Here is a 6,359-nt window from a genome sequence, read left to right as displayed (position 1 = left end):
TATTTTTCCTCCACGAGAATAGAGATGGCAATGGCTTGGTATTTTTAGCTACTCGACTTGGCCCGACCCAAAAAGGTCTGGTTTTACCCGATGTTAGCAAGCTTGGGCTTGGGCTAAGACTGATTTTAGGGCCTGCCCTCAGGTACAAGCCAAGCATGGGACAATCTTCAGTCCCAGCCTGGCCCGACAATTTTATTATTAATTTTACTAAATTATCCTTATAATATATATCTAATTACATAATTATCCTACATATATATACCTTCTAAATGGAAATTATATAAAAAGAAATGAGGGTGCATTGTTATTTATATATTTGGTAAGTATTCAAAAATAAATTAATATTTAAAAACTGTTTCTAAAATTAAAAATATAAAAAAGAATTGAAATTTATTTTATTTCACAATAATTATTAAGATTACTATTTAAAAATTGTTTCTAAAGTTAAAATTATAAAAATGGGTTAGGATTGGGATTACAGAAAGTCCATCAGGTCGGGCTTGGGCTTTACCCGTCATGCCCGTAATGGGCCCTGGCCTGTGCCATGGGGGTCAGGCTAGGCCCAGGCAAAGGGCCCCCCAGTCCCGACCCAACCCATTGCCGTCTCCACTTGAGAACTAGATGATGCTGAAACTTGTGGTAGAAGTGATTTAGCAGCATCTGAAGCAACATGTGTTGGAGAGGCTGGAACAATTGGAGGTTTTTCTTTATGAGCTGCTAGATGGATTGAAGCTTGTTGAGCAGTAGCTTGTTCTTGTTCTTGAGATGCTAGAGGGGAAACATGATCAGCTTTGTTCTTCTTCACTATCTCTTCAAGTTTGTCCACTCTTACATGCAAAAAGGTGTGAAGATCTGCAATCTGTTGAGATAAAAATTGGTACATATCACCAATTGTCTTTTCCAATGCCTGCACATCATTCAAAAGCTTGGATTGCCAAGAGTTAGTTTTGAAGGTGGCAGTCATGGAGAATGATGGAACATCTTTAGGAGGAGCAGAGGCAGAGCCTAACTTCTTAATATAGTTGTCAGTGATCATATTAGGCTTCAGGGAAGACTTATTGGCTTGCCTTTTATGCTTGTAAAGAGTGATGATCCTATGAATCAGGGATGGAAAAGGTAAGGCCAAAGTTGAGCTTTTGGTCTCAACAACTATTTTAATGCTAGAGTAAATCAAGTAACATACCTAGATCTATTCATTTTCCAATTCCAAATCCCATAAATAAGTTAAGCTTTTTTTATCCTAACCGATGAGTTGTGCAAGGAAGGTGGCCAATTGGTAAAAGAAATCTTGGACATAGCCTTGTAAAAGGATGTCAATACACTCGGTTGGAGTCAGCCACATTTTGGCCATTTAGAAACAGACCCACCAGTCAGGTCTTTAGCCATTTTGTCTAGATCTTTGAAAGTCAAACCTTCTAGTCCTCAACAACAGGCAAACTAAGGACAAACTGAATGACATCAACAGTAAAATCAACCCACAAACCTCAAACAAAAACTTGATTCCTATAAGGGTGAGGTTTATCATATCCTTCCTAACATTGGCATAGAACTCTTGAACAAAATTCTGTGAAGGGAACCTTTATTCATCATAATCAAACAAATTTTAAGGAAATCTTTCAATTGAACATGAGACTCACATGGAAAAGGCCTGGAGACAATGCGCTTATCAAAACGAGATTCAACACTATGTGAGATAAAGGTGAGGCGTTTACCAACATCTGATGTTTGAACAGCAACGTTGCCCTTCTTCTTCTCTTTTGGAGACTGAGAAGACTTCTTCAAAGCTTTGGATTTGATAAGTGAGCTCTTTACGCATTTCAACTTCTTAATCGATTGCTCGTCAGATAGAGGAGAACCATCATTATAAGATTTAGATGTTGTTTGGGTCTTTTCAAACAAAGACGAGGAGGACTTGGGTTCACCTTTTGGACGATTCTGATGAGCCCTCACTCTTTTCTTGGTAAGAATCGAGTGATGAATGTCCGCTAGGGAAGAGCTTTGGTGATCCATGAGACAAAAGTTAAAGTTTGATTAGATGAATAAAAGAGATTTCAACAAAAATCAGAGAGGAAAGAGTTTCAAGTGACACAAATAGGGTTTAGAATAAGAAAACACATTGTCGTGACAATATAAACTAAAACCCTAGAAAAATTAGGACTTTTATTACTGTACGAACAGTTAAAATGGATATGCGTACAAAGTGACACAATGTGAGCACACAAGAAACATAACTTAACAATGTCATGACATCCACATACATGTTGGCACATAGGACAAAAACAGAAAAAATGTAGAGACATTTTCTGGATATGTCAGCACATTCACAAGAGGTTTCAAAGAGAATGAACTCATTCATAAACATGTTGGTACACTAGCTCTAAATGTGGCAACATTTTCACAAAAGCAGCAGACTTTTATCACTTATTCAATTTTGAACAACAACAAAATAAGGCAAAACTCATGAGATCAAGCAAAAAATTCACAAGATTTAAATGAGGCAAATTATACAGATCTATGTAAATAACTATCAATCCAAATCTCAATCTTTAATAGTTAATACACAGGGAATCTCATCCCACATAATTCAACAATTAAAGCGTCATTTCCTTAAATCTTACAAGAGTAAGAAAGCTTAGATTCTTTATCATATGTGTGTGTTGTGTCCTATACAGGGGATTATGACACATTGGTCAAACAAACAAAGAGGTCTCCCTTTCCCTCATGCCCTTTTTTATTTTTGTATCTTTTCTTTCTTTTAACCATAAACTTAATTTTTTGAATTCTTTTTCATAGTAGAATAGATTAAATGGGCAATTTCTCTCAAGAAGTAACCAAGCGTAGCTTTTACACTTGCAAGAATGTAGCCCTCTTAATGGTAGATTTTCCAAAGAAATAAGGGTTTCTACATCTTAGAAAATTACTCAAAAATGACTTTCACACTTCTAGCAAGGTAACTCTTTCATAAGGTGACAAGATTTCAACAAAAAACACTCAAGATGAAAGGAATTCCTAATACTTCAAGTGATGAAAAACAGTGCAGATACATTTCTCTCAGTATACATTTCTCAAGAGAGAAATAATTTCCAATTCATCACACAAATCTAGCATACTTGCAACATTAAAGCAAAAGAAAATTTCTCATGAATTTATTCAATGAAAACAAAAATTTACTCAAGTTGAAGCAGTCCAATGGACTTCCTCAAGTTAGCAAATGATTGGAAATCTAAGGCTTTTGTAAACAAATCTGCCAGTTGAGAGTTTATGTTCACATGTGTAAGTGAAACGATTTTCTCCTCAACTAAATCTCTAATGAAATGGTGCCTCATATAAATGTGCTTAGTCCTAGAGTGTTGAACAAGGTTATTTGAAATGTTAATGGCACTAGTGTTATCACAAAACATATTCATGCTCTTGATCAAAACCATAGTTACTCAACATATGTTTAAGTCACAAAACCTAAGTATAAAAACTTCCTACAAGTTGATAGGGAAATTAAGTTTTGCTTCTTGCTATACCACATCACTAAGTTGTTACCAGGGTAGAAGCATCCTCCTGATGTTCTCTTTCTATCATCTAAGCTTCCAGCCTAGTCAGCATCACTATAACCAACAAGAGATGAATTAGTGTCATATGAAAACCATTGACCTAATTCACGTGTACCTGAAATGTACTTCATGATTCTCTTCACTACTGTCAAGTGAAGTTCTGAAGGGTTAGCCTGATATCTTGCACAAATTCCTACACTAAAGCATATATCAGGTCTACTAGTAGTAAGGTATAACAAACTTCCTATCATGCTTCTAAACAATTTGGTGTCTACCTTCTTTCCATGTTCATCTTTGGACAATTTAAGAGTAGAACTCGTTAGGGTTTTGGCTTGTTTTGTATTTTCAAGACCAAATCTCTTTAGCATGTTTTTGACATATTTAGTTTGTGATACAAACATTTCAATCTCAAATTGCTTGACTTGAAGTTCTAAAAACTACTAAGTTCACCTACCATGCTCATTTCAAACTCATTTTCATTTAGCATATAAACTCTTGAGACTGTGTGTGTGATGTTGAACCAAAAACAATGTCATCAACATATATTTGAGAACACAAAAGATCACCATTAATGTGCTTAGTAAAGAAGGTTTTATCAGCATTACCTCTCTTGTAGTTGCAATCAAGAAGAAATGAGGTAAGTCATTCATACCAACCTCGTATGGCCTGTTTTAACCCATAAAGAGCTTTCTTCAATTTGTAGCCATGATCAAGCTTGCGAGGATCTTGAAAACCAGCAGTTGTTCCACATAGACCTCCTCCATTAACATCTCATTCAAAAAAGCACTCTTCACATCCATCTAATAAAGTTTAATCTTCAAACAAAAAGCAATAGCGAACAACAATCTGGTTGATTCAAGTCTAGCTATTGGAGCAAAAGTCTCATCAAAGTCCACTTCTTCTACTTGTGAGTTTGGTCTTGTTCCTTGTAATGTTTCCAAACTCATCAGACTTGTTCTTAAAGATCCATTTTCTCCTATTGACATTGATACCTTCAAATCTAGGAACCAAAGTCCAAACATCATTCCCCTCGAACTATTTAAGCTCTTCATGCATGGCAACAATACAACAATCATTCTCCAGAGCTTGTTTGGCATTCTTGGGCTTTATAAGAGAAACATAGCACAAGTGGTTAATTTCAGTCATTTCCTTGTTGAAGTCTTTCTCTGGGTGATCTCATCAAATAGATCAACAATTAATTCTAGTCCTTCATTTTGAGAAACTTATCCTTGTCCTTGTTGAGCTTTTCCTTGTTGAGCTCCGGTTGTGTTCACATCGAACGGAGATGTCAGCACACTTGTATGAGCTTCATGAGGATAAGATGTATTCATATCCTCTTGATTTGTGGTCACATCGTGAGAAGCTGTCATGTCACCAATTTCTTCTTCTTGATAAAATTCTGAGTAATTCTTTCCACAATTCATAAGGAGTTTGTAGAATACCTTTTTCTCAAAAACACCCTATTGGAAATATGGCATGAAGTGTTGATTACTTCAACTTACAATCTCTTAGGTAGTTTTTTGGCTTTTAACATCACTCTGACCATCTCTTGAAGGACTCGATTCTTTCTTTCCATTACACCATTGTGTTGAGGTGTTTTAAGGGTAGAGAACTCATGCCTAATGCCCTATATATCGCAAAAATTAGCAAAATGAGCATTCTCAAACTCCTTCCCATGGTCACTTCTAATTCTCACTACTTTCTTCACCACACAATTTTGTTCAACTAGCAACTTATTAACCAAGACTTGAAAAGCATCAAAAGCATCAGATATTTCTCTTAAAAATCAACCCAAGTAAACCTTGAAAAGTCATCAACATGCACATAAATATACCTCTTTCCACCACTACTTTTAGTTTGCATTAGACTCAAAAGATCTATGTGAAGTAATTCCAAAACATGAGAGGTGTTTAAGTGTGACAAAGGTTGTGAAAACTCTTGGTTTGCTTACCTTGTTGACAAGGGTCATAGACTTTACCTTTTGGGAATTCAAGTTTAGGTAGACCTTTCATAGCAACTTTTTTGGAAAGTCTCACGAGGTCTTTGTAGTTCATGTGCCAAAATCAACACAATCTGTCTTTATGCTAAAACAAGAAACTTGATAAGTCAACAAATATCAATTATCATTTGACCTCTTTCCTTCAAGTAAGGAAACACCTTCACTCTTTCAAGACTTGGCACTTAGATTTAGAAAATTGTACAACAAAGTTTTTATCACAAATCTAACTAATGCTAATCAAGTTTTCTTTTAATCCCTCAACATACAAGACATCATTTAACATAGGAAATCCAAGTATATCAATTGAACATTTATCAAGAATTTTACCTTTCTTCCCATCTCCATAGGTAACATAACCAATATCAAGACATTCAAGATTGGTCAAAATGGCTTTGTTACTTGTCATATGTCTAGAACACCCACTATTAAAGTACCATTGATCATTTTGAAATGCAAGTAAGGATGTATGAGCAACAAGACAACTTACATTAGACTTGGGTTTCCACACCCTTTGGGTCATAGGAACATCCTTTGGATGAGGTGACAAATGGACATATCATGATTCTCAAGACATTTTTTTCAAATAGGAAATGAGTCTAAAAAATTTTGGTATGATGTGACATTTCCTATTACAGAAATGACAAACAAGAATAAACCTTATTACCTTCACGGATTGATTCCCAGCAGCAGCAACAAAACAACAACAAGAGGTTCTGAAGCCTTGACAAATGTGCGCATATTAGACATGGATGTGCTCGCATTTGGAGTGAATCCCAAACCAAATCTATCTCCAAAAATCTTTCTTTGACCAAGCA

The sequence above is a fragment of the Pistacia vera genome, unplaced genomic scaffold (assembly GCF_008641045.1).
Source record: "Pistacia vera cultivar Batoury unplaced genomic scaffold, PisVer_v2 Contig141, whole genome shotgun sequence".
Classification (NCBI taxonomy): Eukaryota; Viridiplantae; Streptophyta; class Magnoliopsida; order Sapindales; family Anacardiaceae; genus Pistacia; species Pistacia vera.
The sequence above is the reverse complement of the archived record's forward strand: the minus strand, read 5'-3'. Positions refer to the sequence as shown.